This window comes from Ambystoma mexicanum, chromosome 10 (assembly GCF_040938575.1).
Source record: "Ambystoma mexicanum isolate Mex_15411 chromosome 10, UKY_AmexF1_1, whole genome shotgun sequence".
Taxonomy (NCBI): Eukaryota; Metazoa; Chordata; class Amphibia; order Caudata; family Ambystomatidae; genus Ambystoma; species Ambystoma mexicanum.
The window spans coordinates 643090892-643117501 of record NC_090932.1 but is presented as its reverse complement, the minus strand read 5'-3'; the positions used below and the strand labels follow the sequence as shown (position 1 = coordinate 643117501).

Genomic DNA, 26610 nt, shown 5'->3' with positions numbered 1-26610 from the left:
AGATTTTCGTCATTATACCACCCATAAACCAATGGGTTAGTGGAAAGCTATAACCGTGTAATTGTAGAAACAGTGGAATTGGTGTTGAGCAACAATCTACCGGTAGATGAAGTACTTAAGGAGAGGATATGGAGTACTAGGATGTCTGTTAAGAGGAATGGAGATTTCTCCATTTGAACTTATGAGGGGGAGAGCTCCTAATACGTTATTAAATCCTGAATGGGTTAATCGGAAACAAGGTTTGATTACAGGATTACAAAGTTCTGATAAACAGAAAGAAATGCATAACGTGCATAACATCCCCTCAGAAAAGTTTAAATTGAGAATATTGCCAGGAGATTTTGTACGAATCAAGTTTGGAAGGAATGTTAAGAAGGGTGACTCTAAATACAGCAAGCCTGTCAAGGTGATACAGGTGTTCAGAAGCCCCGCACTGCCCACATCCACTCCTATGACCTCCCTTTCTAACTGTCAACCTCTCACACATCACACACTCATCAACATTCTCTCACACGCGCAGGCAGGGCCGCGAGCTACATAGTTGCGTGCTTAAGAGATATCATTAGCATACTACACTAATCAATCCTCTTATTTCTCATATCACTCTCTACGACTCTTGCCTCTCATCTGCCAAATGCTCCTACTACTCTAGCCTCCTCCACTCACAAGCCTCTCATCCTCGTCGTATCTTCCAGACACACTCTCGGCCCCCCCCCCCTTCTGACCCTTCCACGAACTCTCCCCTCTCTCGCTCTGACTTTGCCAACTTCTTCTCATCCAAAATCCTCTCTCTTCGCCAGAACATCCTCTCTTCTTCTTCCTTCTCCCCGTCCCCCCTTCCATCTCTGCCAACTTGTCCACCTTTTCTCCTATCACCCCTGCATGTCTCCCACCTCCTGTCCAAAACTCACCCTACTGCTGCCCCCTCTGACCACATCCCCACCTCCCTCATCCCCAAAATGTACCCCCTACTTATTCCCTACCTCACCACCTTCTTCAACATCTGTCTCTCCTCCGCCACCTTTCCTTCAGCTTTCAAACATGCTACCATAATCATCCCTATCCTGAAGAAACCTTCTGCTAACCCTCTTCTTGCCTCCAACTTCCGACCAATCTCCCTTCTCCCCTTTATTTCTAAGCTCCTCGAGCGCCTTGCCTACTCTCAACTTTCACCTATGTCCTCAACTATCTCCTCACTGCTCACTACGCTAAGCAATCTTCGATTCTCCCCTCCTTGATCTTTCTGCAGCTTTTGATACCGTAGATCACCCCTTACTTCTTAACACTCTGTCCTCCTTCGGCTTCAAAGACTCTGTTCTCTCCTGGCTCACCTCTTACCTCTCCAATCGATCGTTCACTGTCTCCTGGGGCCGCCGCTCCTGCCTCCCCCTGAACTATGGCGTCCCTCAGGGTTCCGTGCTGGGACCCTTTCTTTTCTCTCTCTATACCTCCCTTCTCTCCCCAGTCATTTCTTCTTTCGGCATTTCCCACCACTTCTGCACTGATGACACCCAACTCTTTCTTTCCTTCTCTTCCTTCACATCTGACCTCCACCTCACTCTTTCTTCCTGCCTCAAGGACATAAAAGATTGGATGTCATCCCACTTTCTTTCCCTCAATTCTGACAAGACTGAGGTGCTTTTCTTCCCTCCTAACACTTTCTCCCCTTCTCCCCCTCCCTTCATCCACTTTCCAACCTCCCCATATCTTCCCATGCCCGCAATCTCGACCTCCACCTCGACTCCTCTCTCTCTCCTTCTCCAAACACATCTCTCTAACCTCTCGAGCCTGTCGCCACCACCTCTATAACATCCGCAATATTCGCTCCTCTCTCACATTCCATGCTTCCAAACTCCTAATCTCCTCCCTTATTTCTCCTGCCTCTTCTACTGCTCCTCTCTCCTCTTTGGACTCCCTGTCTGTCACCTAACTCCCCTAAAATCCATCTACCACTCCTCTATCTGTACTCTATTTCTGCTCGGCCCTCAAGACTCTATTTCTTCCTCTCTCTCTCAACTTGACTGGCTTCCCTTCCTCTCACAACTGAAATGTCAATTCCTCTGTCTTGTCTACAAATCTCTCCTACCTTTCCTCCATCCTCTCATTTTACTCCCCCTCCTGCTCTCTCCGCTCAGCAAACCTCTACCTCCTCACTGTACCCCCAGCCCCATGTGCCTCCTCATGCTTCCGCTCCTTCCAACTCTTGGCCCCCCTACACTGGAACTCCCTCCCGCTCCACCCCTACCTACTCATCCTTCCGCCACTCCCTGAAAGCCCATCTTCTTCACTCCCCCCGACTCCCCTTCCCTACCCCTGCCCCCCTTGCCTCCCCTTTCCCCCCATCCTCTCTCCTTCCCCTCTGACCTTAAATTGGTAACAAATACTACTTAAGGGAAATGAGGACACCAGATCACTCCCCCTTCCCCCTACCTCAAATCCTACACCGTAACTCCGTTCACCTACCCCCTCGTCTACCCTCCCCCACCCTCATCCCCCACCCTCTCCCCCCCCTTGTAAATAGTTCTACTTATTGTTCTAATGACCTGTTCAAGTTTGTAAATATGCATCTCTCACGTTTGTACCTGTTGTTCTATTGTAAAGCGCTTTGGCTTAAAGCGCTATATATATATTCAATAAACATAAACCTAAATATAAAGGTGAAACAAACACCCTCGAAAATAGCCAGTTATGGTAGGCTAACCAACCACAACTTGCGCCACCAGTGTGCACTGCAAGGACATACAACCATGACATCAAAGATGCCAACACAAATCACATTGATGATATCACTGATGCCATTGCATGTGTACCTCCCCCTTTTTTGTTCACAGACATAAGTAGGCCAGATGCTTTTGTTGACTAGCAATCAGGAAGTAACAAATCAAAAGGGTCTATTTCTGTGTGCAACAGCCTTGTCATATGTTGTTGCACTACTTTACTCAGGGTTCACTGACATGATATGACACACATACACATAGGGGAAGAAGAAAGCGTGCATCACACCAATCATTTCTGTGCCTGAAGGTAATCAGTTATATTATGAACACTTTCTGGTAATAATGCTGTTGGTTTGCCTATTGTAATGTCTCTTTATATGCCCATGTCTGTATGAATTGTGGTGTTTTAATGCTTTCTGTACACAGTGCAATTATGAACTTACTAAGGCAATGGTACCTACATCTTACAAGTTTCACAGTACACGAAACTGTTCAACGAAAGCTTTCATGATGTCAGTATGTAACATGTGAAGAATTTAATGATTACGCTTCTATGGGGCACGGTGCAACCAATGGTTACGTGTCCAAATGAGTTGGTTCATGTACTGCAAGGAAGTTTGTGATACAATGGTGTGCATAGCAATGTGTTGCAAACTGAACTAAATATTTTATGATAGTTATTCAATGATCTTTCCCAGTTTTTTACCACCATTAAAATAAGAATCCTTTGTGCAGGCTGTCTATGACAACTAAATGCACATGTGATGTCATCAATGAGATTTGTGATGGCATCGTTGCTGTCATCGGTGTTACTCCTTGAAGTGCAGTCTGGTGTCGCGAGTTATGGTTGCTTAGCCTACCATAACTGCTGAATAATATATATGTATAAATAGAAAAGTCCATTTCAGCCAAGTCACACATTCCACTACGCCACCTAGTAGCCATTGGTGGAAGTTCACCTCTACTTATGAGCCAAAACAGCAAGTTATTGTGGGTATGCAAACTAGCCAGCTGTCCCTCTCTGTATCTCACTGTGTGTGTGTGTGTGTGTATATATATATATATCTATATATCTATATCTATATTACATATTACATGGCCTGTGGTACCGGCCATGTAGTTACGGTTCAGTTGCTGACCTCGTACAAAGAACACTTTTTGGGCGGCTTATAACTTCGCTCCCCATGGACGAATCCTTACCATACTTTGCAGAAAAAATATATGGCCCACCTTGAATTTTTTTGGAAAGGTTTGGTGAGGTTTCGTCAAGGGGAGCAAAATTAGGAGGGTCCCAAAATATTGTAAAGGCTTACACATGTGGCGCTATTTGACTAATGAACACAAACGTTTGCAAACAGATGTTACATATAGATATGTTTCTGTAAAATCTGAATCGATTTTGTGAAGTGGGGGCCAAGTTATATACCTTAACTTAAGTTATATGATTATTGTATGTGCATACATTTGACACTTTTGAAAAAATAAATCATGGGTCCAATTCCAGCAACCTTGTGTCAGGACCATGGGCAAGGACTTTAAAGCATGGTTTTGCAAATGTGGCCGTGTTTTATTTTTTGTCAAGTGTCATAATGTAGGTACAAAAAATAGTAATATACCTTTGGAGACTGAGGTGTAGCCTGTGCCCATGGACAGTGGCCATATTCTCTGGGCCATGGAATAAGGTTATGATCCGGATAATGTGCCTACTGGCCATGACCACGACAGAGAACACATGCGGTTAAAGTGGCCATGTCCACTTGGGACTTGCTTTGTGGTAAAGTTATTGGAAAATGGCATAGGTTAAAAGGGGAAGAAAAATGTGCTTCTGGTAGTATGCTCATGCGGTTCTGTCTTTGCCTTCTGCAGGATGCCATAGAAAGTGAAGAGGGGCCCTGTATGGAACTCCGCCTTCCCTTTTCATGGTAGCAATCTTGGAAAATCATTTGTAGTATATACAGAGGACTCTTTCATTAAAAAAATATGGAACAATAGCATCTTTTATTACTTCCAAGGTAGGTCGTGGCATTTTGTGTCCCACAGACGTAGGCTGCGTGGTTACAGTATTGGCTGCCGGAAGTGAGGTGGAGGAAGGTAGGCTCCTACTTGCCAAGAAAGGAACAAGCTTTGTGAGAGCATTGCGCTCATTGGATTTGGCGTGGCAGCAGATGGAGGTAGTCCCATAGGAGTACTGTCCGGGGAGTCTTTGAGTAGAAAGTTGCACTCAGTGCATTTCACTTTGGCAGCTTTAGGCTTTGGTACATTTCCCACCAGTGGTAAAGAACTGACATGGCCATGATTCTCTCTGGGTGCTAGAGGTAGCCGCTTCCTCCACCTCGTCCTCTTGGTGCTCTTCATTGTCTTTGGAAGTAATGCGCTTTTTTGTTGTGAAGCTCCTCCAGCTGCTGGTGGCTCTTGGGGAGGAGGGATGGCAATAGCTGATGTCCTTTTTAAGATAAATAGCAGTTTTGCAAAAGTTCTTCCAAGTATGTACTGTGTACTACATTGTTACTGGATAATGAGTAAGAATATGTGTAGGTGCTGTGCAAGGGAAATGTTGAAGTTCAATGTGCCTACATCAGTAGAAAATGCAGTTCTGAACTGTGTGCCAAGCACGGATCTGATCGTGAACTGCAGACACATTCAGAGACACATCATCATGCCGTGCACCAGCGTTTGCTTACGTGGCACTGTGTGGAAGGTCCGTGATGAAGTTAGATGTTTGTGGACGTGTACAGACACACAATGAGTTGAAAAAGTGCATAGAAGTGTTAGGAATGGTGCTGCAAGGTGGGAAATGGCATAGCTTTAAGGTGAAACTTTGTACATTGGACACAAATATTGCTACTTTGGGTAGGTACGATATTAGTAAGTTGTAGGAAAATAGCATGCACTGGTGAAAACCCATGAAATTCACTGAAAAAACGTTGTTGCAGGGACGTTATGGTTCAGTTGCACTAATAAAAACCTATTCCATGCAATGAAAAAACATTGTTAAAGGGACGTTATGGTAAAGTTGCACTATTAAAAACCTATTAAATTCATTAAAAACACTTTGTTAAAGGGACTTTATGGTTACAAGTACAAATGAAAATGTTATGGTACGCTAATCAACCATAACTCATGCCACCACCATGCATTTCTAAGACTAACACCCAGGATATGAAATATGACATCACATGTAAAAGAAATGTTGATGAAAATTCCCTGCAAGGAGTTCTGTTTATACTGTTGGTGCCAAGATGTGAGGGGTGATCGGGAGACCTATTGTGAAGTACTTAATGTATTAAAGAATGTACTCATGTAAAGAACATTGTATTTAGTGTTGTTAATACAGGAACCTAATGATATATAAACATAGGCAATGGCTGCAGCATGCATCATAGAAGTACGATCTTTATAATTGTGTAAGTTCGCTAAATACAATAATGAATGCCACCTTATGCAAGTTATGAGAAATGTTAAGCATGCAATAACTAGCTAACAATGCAACACTTACTACAGTTGTGCTAGTACAAACAATATATATGAAGAACCATAATGAACCCAAATCACATACACATACAGGGAAACTCAAGTAAGAAAGAAAGCCACAGCAGCATCAGAACATGTTAATAACATTAAAGTTAATCTTCATGTACACAAATTAATTGTATGTTTGAGGCCTGCTTCTTTCCTCATGTATGTGCACTATCAGCTGAGACTGAACGCTATGGAACGTACTTTAAGAACATATGACAAGGTTAACGTCTACATACATAGAACCTTTATTCATTTCAATCTTCTGGTTGTCATTGAACAAAACCACCTGGCATGGTTATGTTAGTGCCCCAGACATATGATGTCACCAGTGATGTCATATTTCATGTCCTGGGTGTTAGTCTTAGCAGTGCATGGTGGTGGCGCGAGTTATGGTTGCTTAGCTTAGCATAACTCACAAATTTCTGAGGTTTTCTTTGTACTTGTAACCATAAAGTCCCTTTAACAAAGTGTTTTGAATGAATTTCATAGGATTTTATTAGTGCAACTTGACCATAACGTCCCTTTAACAAAGATTTTTCATTGAATGTATATATATATATATATATATATATATATATATATATATATATATATATATATATATATATATATATATATATATATATCTCTTGCTTCAGCTGTCGTTTCCGCAGTTGGTGGAGGAGCACTCCTTGGTCCCAAAAAAATGTAGAGAATCAGAATACCAAAATGCAAAATTGTTCCACTTTATTTAAGTATCAAAAAAGAAAAATCCATAAAATCATTGCACATCCTCGTGGCAAGAAAAAGTTTTCACAAGCAACTCACATTGTGGCCCTCCCAAGGTAGCTGGCGCATAGTAGATGGAGTCTACGCGTTTCACGGTCCACTGACCGCTTGTTCACAACTATATATATATATAATGACAAGCAAACAAGAGGAAAACTGCCATTGAAATGTAACAGTTTAGCCTGCACTCCAAATCAAGCCAAAAAGTCCCGTTCATTATAAAAAATTAGCCAACAACTTGAAGTATTAAATACTTGCAAGTTTATTATATGAAAAAGTATAAAAACCACCATAGACTGTACAACCATACATGCCAACATTTCAACCCACCTGTGCGGGAGATTACGTCCGAAAAATCATGAAACAGAGATTTTCCCATAGGAATGAATTGGGCAAAGATTCATTTTAAGCGGGAGAACGTGAAAAATAGCAATATTTTTCACACACAAATCGGGAGTCTCCCGCCTAAATGGGAGGGTTGGTATGTATGGTACAACAGAGGCAGGACACCTAGAGAACAGTCCAGTATGGACGCGTTTCGCGCTCTACACAGCGCTTGTTCAATAACAATGTAAGTCCCTTCATAGTGTCTATAGCTCAACAGAAGTGTATGTGTATGGGTGGACTGGTGGCAGACATCTTGTAACATCTTGTAACATACTGGCACAGTGCTAAGGCCCTAACAGGATACATGAGTATAATACACAACATAGGGACAGCCAAAATGGTACATAATTAAAATAAAGCCACCTGCATAACCAAAGAGACACAGACTTGGAATTACGGCAACAACCTAAGATACATTTAGTGTAGTTACAGAATATGTGTTAAGATGTAAAACAAAAGTCAAACAGAGTTTGACAAGGGCAAAAATGTTAATACGTCGCAATCTAGTACATAAAAAAGCCAGTATAACCATCAAAATGCAACTATTGCACTACTAGGCGCATACATGAAAAACAAAGTGCTGGTGCTTAATAGCAGCATAGTATTAAACAAAGTGCAAAGGCTGGATAGCAACATGATAAAAATTGCATAGATGAACCAGTATTTCCATCCAACTGCATCAGTCACAGTACTGAATAAATAGTACAGAGTTAAGTCAGAGTAAAAGCAAAATGCAAAATTTGGAGAGCAGCAGAGTATTAACAATGTACAAAGATGTTGTATAGCAGCATAATAATCACAATAAAGTGCAAGTGCATATCAAATTTTAAAATCGGCAGAGTATTAACAACGTGCAAAGATGTTGTATAGCAGCATAATAATCACAATAAAGTGCAAGTGCATATCGAGGACTGAGTAAAATTACATCAGTCAGAATAGCAGCAAAAAGGCAAGAACCAAAGTGCAAATGCTTGATCACAATATAATGATGGATAATAATCACAACTGGTAAAAAGATCAAGGGGCTCAAAAAGTGCAAATGCAAGTGCATTGCAGCGACTGAACAAATTACGGGAAACAAAATAATAATCATGCCCCAAATAAAAACACAACTACTTGGCAGCAGCAAGTAGTTTTTCTGTAATTTAAGGTTGGAAGTATAACAGGTGCCTCAGAAAAGAAATTAAGCCCGGGCGAAATGAATGAGCATCATATTAAAACAAACCAGAGGGAAAAACACTAAATGCTTTAAAAAAGCATAAATAATGACTATGAACCATCAAGCCACCCCCCATTGACCCAGAAACAAAACAACCACCAATGTATAAAAACAAAGGTATATATGAAGAAAATGAAACTTTCATACTGGCAGTCAAAGATCCAAACCGACTGGCAGGACAAAGTGAGCAGAAAAATTAATTATAAAGCAAAACCTGCCAACGGCATCAACAACATATTCCCAGTGCATAAAGAAAGACCAAGAAGCATAAAATGTAGTTGGATCAGAAAAAGCATCAATAAACAGAAGAATCCCTTATGATGACCAATTTAAACTCCCAGAAAGGTATATAACTCCTCGTCAATGTTGTGACAGTTTGGTGTCTTGGTGTCAAAATCCAAAATATATTTGGTTTCGAGCTGCCGTAATTTTAAGACACGGTCACCACCACTGGGGTTCTTACTCGCACGTGCCACTGCAAAGAAACTGAGCAAACGAAAGTCATTATCATGTTTGTCTTTAAAATGCTTGGCCATTGGATAGGCCGGGTCTGAATTGTGTATCGCCCTTAAGTGTTGCAATACTCTAAGCTTTAATTTGCATGTGGTACTCCCCACATACCACTTCTGGCAGGGGCAGCACAGAACATATACAACAAATGATGTGTCACAGGTCATCAGAGGCTTGATGTCATAATGAATGGAAGTCACAGGGTGAATGAAAAATATCTGTGTGACAGCATGTGCACAAACTTTATATTTTGAACATTTTGTAAACCCCAGGGGGGAGAGCAGCAAGCCAATTGGCAGCCTTACATACACTTGGTAAAGGTGATAAAAAACTGGATACCAGTTTGTCTTTAAGAGACAACGCTCTTTTGTATGTGAGTGTGGGTCGTGCAGGCAATAAAGAAAGAAGGTCCTTGTCCAGCCTTAAAACATGTTTTTGGATGATTTTTCTCACTTGAGCCGATGAATTGTCATAGGTGATAATAAGGCGTGGATCGTCATTGGAGACAGAGTTGATGGGTCTGTTACAATGTAGCAATTCATCCCTGGACAATGCATGTGCCTTGTTATAGGCAGTTTCAATCACAATTTTGGCATATCCTTGTTTTAGAAAATCGTCTGCTGCTAAGGCACACAAATGATCAAATTGCACTACCTCAGTGCAATTGCGACAGTAACGAATTAACTCCCCATAAGGGATACTTTTCTTGCAGCTTGGTGGATGGCTGCTACTGGCATACAAATGTAAACCAGTGTTTGAGGATTTTTTGTAAAGAGAAGTATGAATGCCCGAGATGTCTAGACTAACATTGACATCCAAGTACACAATTTCCGTCACACTATGTACTTCTGTAAAAAATCAAATTCACCTGATTGATATTGATGTGTCCAACAAATGATAACCAGTCGTGTTCAGTGCCTTTCCAAATAACAAAAACATCATCTATATACCTCCACCAAAAAATAATCTGTGTGGGGAAGTGAGCAGAAATCAAATCAGACAATGATGTAGGCTCCCACCATCCCATCATGAGATTGGCATACGAGGGCGCAAATGTGCTGCTCATCGCAGTGCCTCTCATCTGACGGAAAAAAGAGCCCTCAAATAAAAAAACATTATTGGTCAAGCAGAAGAATAACATTTCCAAAATCATAGTAGTATGATGAAATAAATGTAAAGATCGTGAATCCAAAAAATACTTGCAGACCCTCATTCCTATGTCATGGTCAATGGAGGTATATAATGAAACAACATCTAAAGTGGCCAAAATAAGACCCTCTTCCCATGGAATGTCACTGATATGTTGTAAAAAATCCTTGGTATCACGTAAATAAGATGGTAAAACTGAAACAAACAAAATCAAAGTCTCATCTATAAACGGTGGGAAGTGCTCTAACAGTGAACCACATAAAGTAACAATAGGTCTGCCAGGTGGATGCGTTAACGATTTGTGTGTCTTTGGAAGAAAATAAATTGTGGGTATGGTAAAACAAGAAGGGACAAGAAATTTGCATAAGTCCTCATCAAGCAAACTCTTCTCCAACCACTTGGTACATAGTTAAGTCAATTTCAGCTGGATTTCAGAGAAAGGGTTGGTTGGTAAAGCAAGGTAACATGAATGATCACGAAGTTGCCTATTTGCTTCCGCCACATAGCTGACACGATCCTGCAGTACAATGTTGGAACCCTTGTCCGCTTGTTTGATCCCTATGTTGGATACATTTTCCAGCTCAGACATGGCTTTACGTTGGGACAAGGTAAGGTTATGTTTATGGTGAAACATGGATCTTCTGCGTAGTTTTCGAAGGTCACTGACACACAGATCATGAAAAGCTTCAATGCAGCCCCCATCCGGAATGGGTGGATTAAATCTAGATTTCGATTTAAGTTTGGTTCGAACATCCCAGTTAAGATCAATGTCAAAATCTGATAAGTCAAAGTTGGAGGGATCAAAAGAGTCATCACCAAGAGAAGCCAGACAGACCAATGAGGGAATATGCGAAATACAGAGATCAGTGCGGCCTGTGCGTAATATGGACAGCCTGCTGTTAGCTGGATTCATGGCAAAAAACATTTTTAATTTAATGTTTTGAAAAAATGTATCAAAATCAAGTTGTGATTGTACATAATCAAAGGAGGTGGTAGGACAGAAATTTAAACCCAGAGACAAAAGTGCCAATTGGGAATTGGTAAGGATATGGGAGGAGAGATTTATAATCTGACATTTGTTCATGGTGGGTTTCATTGTTTGGCTCCAGAGCATGTTGATCTGCCCTGTTGATCAATTTTTGAGCCATCTCCCACGCTGGCCTCGGCGGGTTTTCTTCCCGCTGGTTGTTTGTAACCTTTTCCTCTTCCTTTGCCCCTTCCACGACCCCTGCCACGTTTTTGATTTTTGCCGTCTTGGCACAGGAGTCACATTTCTTCTAGAAAATTCAGCCTTACTATAGGCTCCTCACTCTCTGAATTCGAAACATCAGATTCAAACGAGATGACACCAGCATCCGAAGGCTCCTGCACTGGAGGTTGCTGTTCAGTACTCTTGCGTAAAGGATCAAATCTCTTGGCAAATGTAAATACTCTGCCGGATTCTTAATCTAGCTTTTCCCTGATGAACTTCCTTAATGAATCTTCATGAAATAGGATCCTTTTCCAGTTCACTTGTCCTCCACATAAGTATCTCTTTAAAATGATCTACCCAATCGTGGGTGGTTACATTAGTTTCTGTTTTCCAACTCACAGATGTCTTAATAGGTTTTGTAATGCGTGCTAGAAATGCCTTGAAATATGTTCTTTCTAACCAGTTGATATAGTGGATAACGCTTGGCACAAATCTTACTTTATTACATGCGCTTTTCTTTCATTCAATGCTTTAAAAGAAAATGTTTATAGGTCTGGCTAATGTACTGGTTCTGGACATGCCCTCAATAAGACACCAAGAATGGGTAGGAATTGAAAATGAGCAGTCTGGTCGGGCTATGGTAGTTTAGGGGGCCTGGCTTAACCTGTACTTTTATTGTCCCCAGCACAGTTTAATCTTCAATAGGTGATCAATGTTTTCTGTGGAACTGGCAAAGTTGAGCAGTGTACATTCCCCAGGCTAAATTAATAAGAATAAGAGGTCCGCATTTTGTGCCTAATACCAAGGAGTCTTTCTCTATTTAGTGAGTATGTTTCTACATGTAAAATAAAGACTTGAATGCTAGTAGGTTTATAACAGAATTAGTTTTTATTAGGCTTTAACGCTATTCTTTATCCATACTGAGATTGGCAAATATTGGATTAGTCAATTTCTTGATGTGGTAATCTTCTTCCATCTGTGCTTGTCCTCTTTGTCATGTGATATCCTCTTGGGTGGTTTTCCTTATTGTGATATTTAATTTCCGCATGTGATTGTCTTGTTTTCTCTAATTATCCTCTTGTGTGTTTTTCCTCATGTGCAATGTCCATCAATTTAATAGTCTCCTCCTATAGTTTTCCTCTCCTCTCTTGTGGTTTTCCTACTTTCCTCTCCCTCTCCTATAGTTTTCCTCTCCTCTCTTGTGGTTTCCATATTTTCCCCTTTTGTGGTTATCCTATTTTCCTCAAGTGTAGCAATTGTCGATCCTGTTGAATGCAGCATTCTAAAATGACTGCTTATTTACGCCTGACATCATCGCGTTTGCGTCATGCGCGCTATGACTTGTTTGTTGGGACACTATTAGCGTTTTGTTTATGGTTTTGCACACTTTGTGTGATATTGAGTGAGCGGTTGTCAGTACTCACCATACAACGGACACGACACAATGGGTTGCACACCATAGTGTAGCTCAGCATGGACCCAAATGGTCCAAGCCTCCTCAACTGAGGGAGATCTTCCCAATGATACGCCCCTCTATTCAGTAAGTTTGACAAAAACAGAGGAGTACATCAGTTGGAAAATTGGGAAAGGAAAACAGGAGACCTTCAGGAAGGTCAGGCTGTAAGAAAACATGTTTTAGAATGACCTTTTAGTGCATAATGTATGGAACACTAGGTGTGAGAACTAACCTAATTATTCAGCTGTAACTTGAGCAGCATTGACCTCGTTCCAATGCTGGTAACGAGCTGTAGAGAGAGGATAATGATCAACACAGCTACAATCTCGTGGGATAAAAAGGTTGCGGATCAGCAATCACACTTGTCCAGTCTGAGGTCAGGAAGAAGCATAAGTGGGAGTCTGATGTCAGGAGGAAGTATGATGAGGACAATTCAGGCTACTGCAGGAGGTAGGAGCAAACGGAAGGAAGGGCAAGGTTGGTGAGGGACTAAAACCCGGGCGGCACGAGTGACGCACTAGGAGCAAATTGGTGCATGTGTACTCTCAGCAAAGCGTCCAATGTCCTGTGCACATGTGACTTGGCGGGTTCCAGAGGAAGGTATTTAACAGTAGAGGGGCACTTGGAGACTGTAGGTACTTCAGGAATGAGGAGATTCCTATGGAAGTCACGTATGGCTGGCAGGTAAGCAGAGGAGCTCGAGAGATAGGCAGCCAGTCAACGGGCAAACAGTCACTGCAAGGTGTTGGCAACAGACAAAATCGTGAGGCGAAGCAATCCGTAAAGCAGGCTGAGCGTTTACCGTATGAGACAAACAGCAAAGACACGAGACAGAGGCAGTCCGATAAGTTGGCAGCAGGGCTGGCAACATGCAGGGATAAACGTGTAACTGCAGGATCAGGAGAGCAAGCTGTCCGTTGGACAGAAGATGATTTCAAAACGAGATAACAGAAACTGAGTATCCCAGAGTATAACGCAGTGTTAACTTTAATCAGAAGCACCGCAGTATGAGTCGGAAGATCTTTTAAGTGATGACGACGGCAGCACTGTAGCACGGGGTAAGGCGATTGCTCACGTGACTTTGGTGTGCAAGCCTGCGTATGGGAGGTGATGATGCAGAGCAGTGCGCACGGTCGATAGACATGCACGACTCCATGGTAACCTGCAACGCTGCAGAAAAGGAGAAGCTGTGAAGCAAATGGAATGGGGAAAACGCAAGAGTCAGGAAGCGGTTTTCCTTTTAGAATGATAACCGGTGTCTGGGCTTGTGACCACATCCTCCCCCAAAGGTGCTTGCACACCCATGACGAGATGGAACCGCCGCAGCAACCGAGGGGCATGAATATTCCTCAGGGGCTCCCACTTCCGATCCTCAGGGCCGTATCCTTTCCAATCCACCAGATAAAAGGGGACACCTGTGCGCATCTGCATGTTCAGAATAGCAGCAACCTTGTTCGTTTTTTTTTTTTAAATTATTTTATTTCTAATGCGCACCAAACCCAAAGGGTAACAGGGCGCAGCAGTAAGAAAATGCAAAGCTTAGATAGTTAAAAGTATGGTCGCAATAAGACATATATAGTTACAGGTATGGTCACAGTAAGACATATACAAATATACAAGTTATAAGCAGGTTATGAACAGGAGGATAAATAAGCACAAAAGCAAATGTTACAATATAATGGAGGGATAGGCTAAGGCAACCTAGGTGAGGATAATGCAACGGCACAATCTAGTGGTCAGATCTTGCATTCCTCAGACCCCTGTACGATAACCGGGGCCGGGTGAGAAGGCAGACGAATAGATGACAAACTAGGCTTGAGCAGGGAAACATGGAAAACACTATGCACCCGTGTGCGAAGGGAGATTCAGATGTACTGTGACAGGGTTGATGAGGCAGGAGATCGAGAACAGACCAATGTAGCGAGGGAGAAGCATTTTTATTATTTATTTATTTTTTAAGGTATTTATTTTTATAATTTTTTTGGGCCAGGGCTATTCAGGTGTTTGGTAGATAACCAGACGCGCATGCCAACCTGATAATCTGGAGCCAATGAGTGATGAACATCCACAACCCGCTTTGCATCCGTTTGTGCCTGTATGAGATGACTATGGATACCTCTGTGCACGGTCAGTATGTCACGAACGCATGAACGATCTGCTGGGTTGTCCAAAAGAATGGGCGGGTCCAGGGGAAACAGTCTGGGGTGCTGCCGTACAATGCAAAAAAAGGAGTGGTTCCAGTCGATGAATTCAGAGGTTTTGTAGGCAAACTCAGCAGACTGCAACACAGACCAGGCTTGATTTTGCAAACATAAAAAACATAAATACTGTTAGAGTGTAGCATTCACTCTCATTCTCTGCCCATCGGTCTGAGGTTGATATGTGCTGGAGAACCTGTCCTCGATAAGAAAGGAGGCACACAAGGCTTTCCAGAAATGGGAAGTTTTTATTTTTATTGGTTCAGCTGATTAATGAACTTTACAATGTTACATTAAAAAAAAGATTATAAAATTCTACAATTTTTCAGAATATAAAGCAACACAAAATATTATCATTACAAAACTCTTCCTAAAATGTACCTAATACAATGTTAAAATTAATCTTATGCTTCATGTTATATCTTATTATTGTCATGTCTTTTCACATAATGTCATAGGCATTAATCAAACCTCACCCAAATGTGTTAAGTTAGCTTCAATGCATGTAAAAAGTTCAAGGTAGCAATTCTTAATGTCAGTTGTTGACCTGTAAATAAGTTTTTCCATAGTTCATCTGTCGTCAATGTACCATATTTTACAGATAACTTCTTAAAGTGCAAGGTGCGTAGATAATCTAGCATTGTACAATTGACCAATAAATGCTGTAGCGTCTCTTTAGTGTGTGCAATCATAAAGAATCGGCACACATTCTCACAATTTTGAATAAGCCCACATCTATTTTTGATGTCTCTCGTGGGCCATAAATTGAACCTAAACCTCATAAATGTACTTCTGTGTACAACAGAGGGTGAATTAAGCAAGTACTGTGCCCGTTTCTTATCATGAAATGGATTGGTCTCAAAATCTCTATATTTCATGCACTTATCTCTGGTAACAATCCAGTCATGGTCAAATAATTTTGTTTTAGCTCTACAAGGATTTTCTATAAGAGTTTGCACGGATATGTCTGCTTCTGACAAGGTCTGGATTACTGTCTCATTCCATTTCTGCACAAATTTATGACGTGACGTGTAAACATTTACTTAGATGGAATACCTAACAACATATTGGAATTCGGTGCCATCAGACATTTCCTAAATAGCGATATTAATTGCCATAAATATCTAGTATGTAAGGAAATCAGTCCACATTCATACTGCACCCATACTACTGGTACACAATTGGGTAAGTCAAAAATGAGTCTCCAATACCATGCTTCAAATTTCAGTAACATCGATTCGCCAAAAATGTTCTTTGTTTCCACCCCGTACAACAGTATTGGAGTTGTTTCTAGAGTGAAAAATAAAATTACAGGACTTAGGGTAAGTGTTCCATATTTTGCCTGTATGATGACAGATTGTGAGGTCCCTGTATTCACTTCCACTTCTAAATTTGCGTAGTATTCTTTGCTAGCTTTAGTGTTACTTATCACTATGCCTAAATATGTATACTGTTGTAGAATTTCTAAGGGCACGTTCTGTAAGAGCCATATTTCAGTGTATTTTTTGTTTGCATTATTACTACATATCATCAGTTTCGTTTTCTTCAAATTAATAAAAGATTCTGATCGACAAATTTGGACATTGCATCTAATGGACGTTGCAGACCTTGTAGAGTTTTGACATCAAAACAAGGTCATCTGCATAAAAAAGGGCCGGGATTTGCTGACCATTTATTTTTGGTGCCTCATTTTCAATGTCTTCGAAGTCCTCTGACATATCTGAGATAAAAAAGTTGAAAAGGGCAGAGGCAAGGATACATCCTTGCCTCAATCCACAAAAGGTTGGAACTTCTGCAGTCAGATCTCCTTGAAGGGAAGTTCTAATTCTGATTACAGTTTTCGTGTGTAAGGCTTCAATCAACTCTTAGATTTGATGGCCAATTTGCTCCTTCCAATTTTTTAAATAAAATCTCCCTAGAGACAGAATACAAAGCAGATTGGAAGTCCATAAAAAGAGGCAACCCAGAATTAAAATGGTTTTGTATGGCAGCAATGGTATATAAGTTAATCGACCTGCCCAATCCTGGGACAAAACCCGTCTGAAAACAGTTACGCTGCCGATTTTGCGCTGTCCATTGATTAAATTCTCTCAGAATAAATCTGGAGAAGATCTTCCCTGGAGCATCAAGAAGAGTGATCGATCGATAATTGGTGGGACATGACCGATGGCCCTATATGTGCTTAAGGAAAAGATCAGCCAAAGTAGGTGCAGAAGGAAGCCCAGTAAAAGGGACAAAAATTGCCAATTTGGTGAAATAATCAACCACCACCCAGATGGTATTGAAATGTTGCACAAAGGGTAGCTCCACGATAAAGTCCATGGAGATCATGTAAATTGACAAGGGGGGTCCTGGGAGTCTCTCTGCCAGACATTAGTCCTGGTTACGAGAGACTTACCCAGAGTCTTTAGCTCACTATCTTTCACAGAGAAGAAATATCCCAATCATATCAGTCTTTGTCCTGCCCTGGGGCAGTCCAGCACCGAAATGCTAGGCAATTCTCCTCTGAACAAGAGTACCAACAGCATCCCCAGACACGTGTTTCGGTCTGGTTGGACCTCATCAGTAGGCTGGATCTGTTTTTTAGTACAAGTGAACAGGAAGTGCTTGAAGAAACCACAGTACATACAAAGATGTTTTGTCTGCCGATGCTCCCTTTCTGCCGAGGTCAAAGGACCACAGCGGACAGCCCCTATCTGCATAGGTCCAGATTCCAGACGGGAGTGCAGAAGAGTGATGTCAAGGCGTGAAGCAACGGGAGGCAATGGCTTCTTCTCACCCTTTCGTTCAGCTCTCTGCGCATTGATCTGAAGCACCAGATCTAAGAGTTCTGGAAACCCTGTCGGTACCACAGGCACAGAGGCCGACATATTCTTTAAGTCATCAGAAAGGCCTTTGTAGAAGACAGCTGCCTTTTTGTCCTCGGGCCAACCAGACCCTGCTGCCAATTGATAGAATTTTGCAAGATAGGTAAGAAGAGGCAAACCCCCTTGTTGGAGGGTTAGGAATTCCTGGTCTGTCGTTTGTGATTTGTACCTGGTTTTGAATACTCTATTCATTGTGGTGATCAAAGCATCGCAATCTTAGCGAACATAACTGTTGGACTGCAGCAAAGCGTTAGCCCAAGCAGCAGCGGTACCACCGCTGTTAAGTCCATTGTTATGTTGAGACTGGACTATGCCAACTCCTTATACCTTGGAGCACCGACATACCAACTTAAACTCCAAAGAGCCCAAAACGCTGCTGCCAAACTCCTTGCCCTGGGACACAGAGACCACATCTCCCCCGCTCTCTGCACCATTCACTGGCTCCCTGTCGGACCAAGGGCCACCTTCAAAACCCTATGCATTCCCCCACCAAGCGGTGCACAAGTCCGGCCCAACATACTTACAGTAGAAGATTAAACCCTACCTCCCATTACACACCCTAAGATCAAGCACTGCCCTCTTACTAGTGATTCCAACCTCCAATTCAGCCAGGATTGGAGGATCCGCCTTCTCAACCTAGCTCCAACTCTTTGGAAGTGACTCCCCCACATATTTGACACATCCAATACTACATGGCCTTCCGCAAAGCTCTAAAATCCTAGCTCTTTCCGTAAACCTGATTAAGACCATCGAGGGCCGCTGAAACGCTGCAACACCATGGACCACGACTTCAATTACATTACATTGGAAAGTAATTACAGCCATTGGACAAATGTTTGAGGAGATACCGAGAAATTACACCACTGAAAGAGACTAATAAATCACCAAGACCGAGTCAGGAAATGGTTACCACAGATGGCAACCTTAGCGTCCTTCAGGCGCTAGATTTTATGACTGATAACTATCCACTTCCTGAGTCTACTACACATCCCTAGCGGCCTCCTGTGCCATCTCCCTCTGATTGCAGCTACCATGAAACGCGTGAATGTAATTCGGAACAGTGGGCTCGTAAGAGTAATACATCCACTCCAGACACTCACCTCTCGCATCACTATGCTCACTTTCTATTCTACAGCCACACACTGGTGCAGCTACACCCCTCGATCAATTTCAGCCTAGCTGCTCTCATACAAGCATTACTCCACAAACACCTCAACATCCTACTAGAAACCAGCTATACCCCACAAAAACATCGGCCCAGCTGCACACATAAGCATCCTACACAGGTCTAATGCCGACAGAATGCAGTCTTGGAAACCAACCATCAGACTGCATGCATTCAACTGATCTCTCAATACCACCACACCTATTGTTAGGATGCAACTACCATCAGGCAATCACATCAGCTGCTCACATATTGAGTGCTCCCAAGCACCCTATGGTGCCCTATTCTCTCAACTGACCTGGACTACGGCCCCAGAGGGCATTCAACCCAAGGGCGCTTTGAGGTCATACTAACGATATATGGAGTGCTATTTAAGTGCCAAATAACATAAGCACTCACAAAGGTTGAGTAATTTGTGCTCCACAAACTTGTTATAATAATCTGCTAATCCCAAAAAGGAGCGCAACTCATCATTATTTTGTGGATAAGGTGTTTTTTCAACAGCCTTCATCGCTTTACATTTTAAGTGGTGTATTTCCAGTAATCGTGGTGCAATTGTACTTGATGATATACAGGTAGACAGTGTTTCTCAACAATTATGGCTTTATTGAACTCCCTCAAATCCATGCATATCGTTACTTTGCCATTGGGTTTTCTAGCAACCACAATGGGAAAACCCCACTTGAACGCATCCACTTCCTCAATCACCACTTCACTTTCCAATCTGTGTAATACTGTTTTAACATCCTCTCTCAATTTTATAGGTATGTGTATTACAGTATGTGACATTGGTTGAACGCCCTCTTGCAACTGTATTTTGTGTTTGTATCATTGCAATTTTCCAATGCTTTCATTAAATAAATTGGGGGGAAAACTCTCTTTCCTCTGACAAATTTAATCCTGCCTTTCTCACTGTTAACTACTACAATCGTGTTATCTACTATAATCAACATAGGCTCTTTACTACCTCGATTGAGCTTAATTTGGAGTTTCGCATGGACATCCCAACCTAAAAAGATTTACTCCTTTGGACACCACATAAACTTTGACTTAGGCTAACATGCGTTTGAATTCACTAAGGGCTAGCTAACCCAATATTTGTATTCTCAAACCTTCAAATGCACCTGGATTTCTTATATCGTGCCTTTTCAATACAGGATCATATCCCTTTCTAAGCAGTTCTTCCCATTTTTACTTTGTAATTATGGTATATGGTGAACCAGAATCTACAGTAAGTTCAGAAACAATGCCATTGATTGAAAACATGCTCTTGGGGGCTTTCTTGTTGTACCATTTCTCACCATAGTGACAACTTCTTTTCCTCCCCCTCATCTTCCTCTTGTAAACATCTCATCTTTGGATTGACTTTCTTTTTACTACATACAATTTTACATACATTTCAATGCTGAAATGGCCCTTCATGCCACAATTTGAACACTTCTTATTCAATGCAGGACAACATTGAGAATTGGCATAGTGTTGCTTCTTCCCACATCAGAAACACTTCCCAAGAAAACTCTTCTTTCTGCTTTCTTCTCCACTGCTGTCCGCCATGACTTTCATAGCTTCCTTCCCTATCCAGTCTTTACTTTGGATCATCGTTGTCTCCTTAAAATTCGCTTAGGTTTCACACCATTCAACTTAGTCACTTTGGTTGCCAAGTCCCTTTCTCGCTCCTTTATAACTTTGCTGCATGTCAATGTGTGCTCGTCTTTCTTGGTGATCACCATAGCTTCATCCAGTGAAGGATCTCCACACATCCATAGTCTGTCTTGAACAATGCTGCTGTTTGTGTGGATAATTATCTGATCTCGAATTCATTCTTCTTGCATTACTCCTCTGCCAAAGATACACAATACCACTAGTTTCTTAAAAGCATTCACATACACTGTTTCATTGCAGTCTTGTTTCCTCGTGTAGAAATAGTATCTGTTGACAGCTACTTTAGTCTTTGGCTGGTAGTATTCATCAAGGGCTCTCAATACTCGTTCATATTCATCCACACCTTCTCCTTCACTCGCCCCTCGAGGTGGTAATTCCCTATAAATCCTGTGCCCTTCAGGGCCCAGGGAGTTTGGAAGTAATTGTTTCCTCTTAATTGCTGTGAAACTGTCATTGTCAATAGCATCCATATAGTTCCCCCAATACAACTTCCACAGAATAAGGGGGTCTCCTGCCATTGCCAGAAATGGTTGTGGTGGATGAATGGTTAGCTCCTGCATTGTTGCACAATTGCCACTTGCTAGGATTAGATACTGCAGTAATAAAAATGTGGCTTAAAAAATGCAAATAATATGCAATGCAAATGTAATGGCACACTGAAATGTAACGGAACCCAATACAATCCCTCAATTCTCAAATTTAAAATCTTAAATTGTAGGCAAGTGCTTCTAATGTTGCCAGGGGCTACTCATATGGTGCAAGCAGGTGCTTAACCTGTGCAAGCAGCGTATCAGTACAGGCAACAATTCCCTTGCTGGCAGTGCGCAGGTTTACAGTTGTAAAGGTGCCCCAATTGACATGAATTCTATCCAGACGCCTGCTGCTGTGTAGTCTCCTTCCATTAGGAGGCCCTGGGATGTGCCTAGAGCAAAGATGGCTGGACGTGATGTTACGTTAGAGGGTCCTTTCCTCCAACGTGCATTGGTTTACCTGGGGAAACAGAAATATCTATCCCTCAACATGAGGGTGTTCAATTATTTTATTTTTTTGGTGTGGTGAGATCAGCATGAGTGGAGTGTTGGAGTGTTGTTCTCTGGAGCTGGGTTCTATACTTGTCAGTTGGAGATATGCTGGCTTGAAGGGGACATGCTAATATTGTTCCTGGGTACTACTTTACAATAAACCTACTTAATATCTTACCTGCTGGTCCGGGTGTTCTTCGGGTACCAAGATATTACACACTGCTGTTAGCTGTAATGTACCTGCGTTTTGGGGCGCAGTTTGGAGGGATACTACCTTGCACTGCTAACTCCTGTGCTGGCTTTGTGATGTCTGAGAAGCTTTCAATAAACGTGGACGAGCTGTGATTTACCTGTTCTGTGGGTGTGAAGTATGCACTGCTGCTTTGGCTTGCACTGGACTTCGTGTCTGGGGAAAGCTTGCACTGTTCATAATGGTTCTTTGCCTGCTCTGTGAATGAGGGGTTGTCTGCTGCAAGTTGGAGACTTTTTTGGAAAATATGAGTAAAGCACCTATTTCCAGTGATTATGATGTACCTAGCACGGCAATGTGCAAAGAGAAGTGACAAATGTCTGTGACCAATCAAATCGGCATATCAATGTGTGCTTTTATGAGCAATACAAGAACTGAACCCTCAACTACAAAATTATTTATGGAGTAGAAGAAGTCTGTGCGCTGTTATGTTTGCATGTATTTGTGTTGCTGTTCGCTAGACACTATTTCGAGATCATTTCTTTTTTTCTTGTCGGAAGCGGCTGAGGCTCTGTTTCTCTCAGTGCACGTTACCCACGTTACGAGGTCCTTTCCTCTAACGGAATTCCAGAAACAGCAACGGCAGCGCCTGTGGGAAAACCAGCAGGGGCTTGCAGAGGTACCTGCAGAATTGGTGCTGTTAAGGCTGGACTTTTTCTGAATTTAGAAACTGCCGCTAGCCAGTTTAGTTGGAGGTTGAGCTGCATTTAGAGGCTGGTCCCGAGTGCCAGGAATCAGCACACTTGCCGTGAGTTGTTGAGAGCAGCTTGGGAGCGGGACCCGAGACGTGCAAGCTTGGCCTCTAAACTTTTATCTCACAGTCTGTACTGTCCTGGTCGCTTAGGAGCTTTGGGAGTTTGCTGGTGCATGGATACCTTCTTTTATTCCCATTGCATAGTTCTATTTCGTTTAATGCTCCCTGTTCCACAATCTGTGTGCTTTTATCTGCCTCTGTCTGTTTCTCCTTTCTCCGTACCCTACTGCCTTAAGTCGTTGCTGGCCTGACTGCAGTCGACTGCTGCTGCTAAGGTCCTTACAACAACCTTCAACCCCTGCTATATGAGAGGGGAGGGGAGGCGGAAACTATGAGTGGGCTTGGCTGGACTGCGTGTGTCCGTTTGGCTACCTATCTGCTTGAGGGCGGAAACTGACATTTTTTGAGGTTAGTATTGGAGGCGGCTGCTAGTAGTTCTGTGCACATGACACAGCGTGAGCATGAATTATAGACCAAGGCATGCTGCAGTGAGTGCAACCTGCAACCATACCTGCCTTCATTTGAAAATAAATCCTGAGATATATGCCCCACCCACAGTCACACAAAACACCGCCCGTTTTCACATGTCCCTGCCCACATGTCAAAAGGGTGAACTCTGTTGTAATGTGACGTCAGAAATTTGCAATTCAAATTGAAATATGCATATTTCATTAAATTGCCTTTTCACAACCACCCGAATTGCAAGTGGATTCGCCTTCCATAAAATCAACGCGTTAAAATGCTCACATGTAAACTCCGAGAACCAATACAAAGGTTTTCCCTGAATTCTGCAGTACCGAAATTGGACATTTCACCTTAGTAGTTTTTCATCAGGTTATTTAGTGCAGTTGTGAGTTGTCAAGCCTGCAAACCTGATAGCTGTGGTTCAGTGGGGCTGAGTCCACCCTAACTTGGCAAAAAGAACGAAAGCAAAAGAAACGGGTGTTCGCATTGAAAGTCGGCAAAAAACAATGAAAGGTGAAGCAGAATAAACGTGTTATTTTGTTTCACCTGCATTATTTTTGCCAATGTGCTGGAAGCGTTACAGTCATTGCTGCAGAGACAAAGCCACACTCGAGCAGGGAGCCGCGGTGGCGAAGTCCTGCAAGGATTTTTAAAAAAGCAATCAGTGAAAGTTGCCCCCCACCCCAACAACGGGCTCATTGGAGGCACATTTGCGCCGTTTCCGGGTCCGCGCAAATCTCCACCCGATTGGCTACCGGCAGCAGTCTTTGGCAGCCAATCGGGTGGAGGATCTGACGGGGTCCGGAAAGAACACAAGAATTCCTGAGATTCCAGGGACTACCCCGGAGACCCGGAGAAATGGTTAAAATTCCTGAGTCTCTGGGAAAAATCTAGAGGTTAGGCAGGTATGCCTGCAACCTGCAGTGCGTTCCGGGAAGTTTTGGCGATATGTTCCTTAGTGCCAATCCAAGTGATCAATCTCTACTTGCACCTGTTTCTCACTATGGTGGCAAAGCTCAGAGCCAGGAAGGCGAGCAGTAAGAAGTGTGGCCATCAAAAGTCTCAGCGTAAAGGCAGCAGGAGCAAGGGCACCAAACCCAACCAGGCAAGTCACAATAAACTGGGTGGCATGCAGTACATAGGCTCTGAAAACAACCCCTGTAACTGGCGGGGGTAGAGCGTTGGGGAAAATCCATCTGAGTGAAACAAACACGTTGGTAGATCTAACACCAGAGGGAGGCGTTGATAAGGAAGCTTACACACCGGGACCGTCCGAGCATAGTAGGGCGGAAAACCAGTTGGCACCAAATGATTTAATGACTTTCTCCCCCGGCAGGGATTTGGCAGGCCCACATGCTGGGGACACAAACTCAGTTTTTGGGCGGGCAACCAACTCTGCGCAGGGTATGGGGAAACTCCCCATGCTCCCTTTACCAAGTAGCAATACCCCTATTTCAACCAAAGCGGTGGGCTCATCGGATAGATCAATCCTGAGAGCTTTGGAACGTTCTGTTGACCGGTACTATGAAGAGACATGTCTCCAACCTCACACAATGAGAGACGAGATTAAGTCACCACACAATGTTCTCTCATGTTTTGACCGTTGTTCTCCGGATATGTGTGCAGTAAATTTCAATACTGAGCTGAGTCAGACTTGGAATGGGCCAGTTCATCTCATACTGAGGTGGACGGTTCCAGCCCTGTCAGCCTCACTAGAAGCAGACACCATAGGGACCAGTTCAAGGAGCTTCCAATAATCTCATTAAAGATCCCCTGGGCGATCAAAGTTTACCACATCCAAGGAGCTGCAGACTACACCCTAGTGGATTCTGAGCCAGTGAAATCCATAGCTGTGCCACAGGAGGGGGAGCTGTGCAGTGTGGCAAGCTCGCCTTTGGCCCTTCAGTATGGGCCTTCTGGAACACAGAACTGTATGGCTCCAGTAATCGATGATGGCAATATGGATTCCGATGGAGTGGGGAGTCAGCACACAAGTAAGAACATGGGCAGCTAAACGTACTTTGCTAAATATCTGAACAAGCTCACTGCTGCATATTTAGAACTGAAGGATGCCCTTAGGATTTCTTTAGCTAGAAGTGAGGGAGATGCAGGGAGATTGGATGTTTGCCTGGAGGCGATTAGCAGGTTGAGCAAATCGATGTCATACATGCACACCAGGGTAAACTCCCCGGGGGGGGGCATATGGTGACTGAGCTGGTCATGCACCCACCAGCTATCAAAGGCCTATGATGCAAGGGAACTCTGCAGAACTACAACGGCTGTTATTGATTAATTCAGTCACCAAAGGAAGTACTGCGGGGAGCACAGCCACAGAACAAAGTGCTGTATTTAGATGCATGAGCACCCGTACGCAAACAACTAATGTGTTAGGGGATGGGGGGGACGGTCTAAGACTTAACAGCCATTCCCAGTGCAGATGGTAACAACAAGGGAAGTAAGGTGCCAGGTAAACAAGCAACAGCTAATCTGTCAGTTGGCAAGCTGCAAATGGACTGGGGAACTGTGCAAGAGGTACCTAAAGAAGACCTCCCCTTTCCCCTCAGTGGTCGGAGGGAGACGCATTTGATTTGCTGCTTCAAGGGGTTAACACATGGAAATAAATATGCCTATAAAAGAGCATTGGTGAAAGCCCTTTTGGATGTTTTGTGGGTATCCGACATTTCCTTTAAACTGTTTCCAACTATAATACTTTCACACTGCATGTTGTGTAAAGGGTGCAATGTTCGATTTAGCTTTAACCCGACTGTTTTAGCCAATTTACATCCTATCTCTCTGCTTCCCTTTTTGTCTAAACTACTTGAATCCTTGGTTGCACCCTTACTTTCGTCTTTTCTTGAAACCCCTAATGTTTCTAACTCTGCACAGGCCGGCTTCAGACCTGGCAGAGGCACTGAGAGTGTGCTTGTTTCCAGGCTTGTGGACTCAAGTGGGGTGGGTGCCCTGATTCTACTAGATCTATCAGCGGCGTTCGACACTGTCGACCACCCCATCCTGTTGTCTCCTCTTGCCCAGATAGGAATATCTGGCCAGGTACTAGCCTGGTTCACCTCATTCCTGGCGGATTGCAAGCAGACTCTCTCTATGCCACCTTTCCTTTCTACCCCCTGTCACCTCACGTGTGGTGTCCCACAGGGCTCGTCTCTTTCTCCGATCTTATTCAACATCTATATTTGGGCCTTGGTGTGTCTCATCCGCTCCCGCAGTCTCAATTGCTACTTCTACGCCGACGGCACCCAAATCCTGATCTGCTTAGATCGAGACCGAGCTGATGTGTTGTCGTGCCTCCAGA

The 26610-nt window shown here is 43.0% G+C and overlaps 1 protein-coding gene across 6 annotated transcripts in view; it reads left to right on the top strand.

The window, feature by feature from the left end:
• Window positions 1-22617: 22617 nt before the first annotated feature.
• The window catches only part of SCLY (selenocysteine lyase), a 951200-nt gene continuing 947207 nt past the window's right edge, over window positions 22618-26610 (top strand). For 2 of the 6 annotated variants that reach the window (XM_069618226.1, XM_069618231.1), the window contains exon 1: window positions 22618-22700. The gene's annotated coding sequence lies outside the window, so the exon portion shown is untranslated. Of the gene's footprint in view, window positions 22830-23220; window positions 23244-26610 lie in introns of those variants that run through there. The other 4 variants (XM_069618229.1, XM_069618227.1, XM_069618230.1 and 1 more) reach the window with 4 other exon arrangements.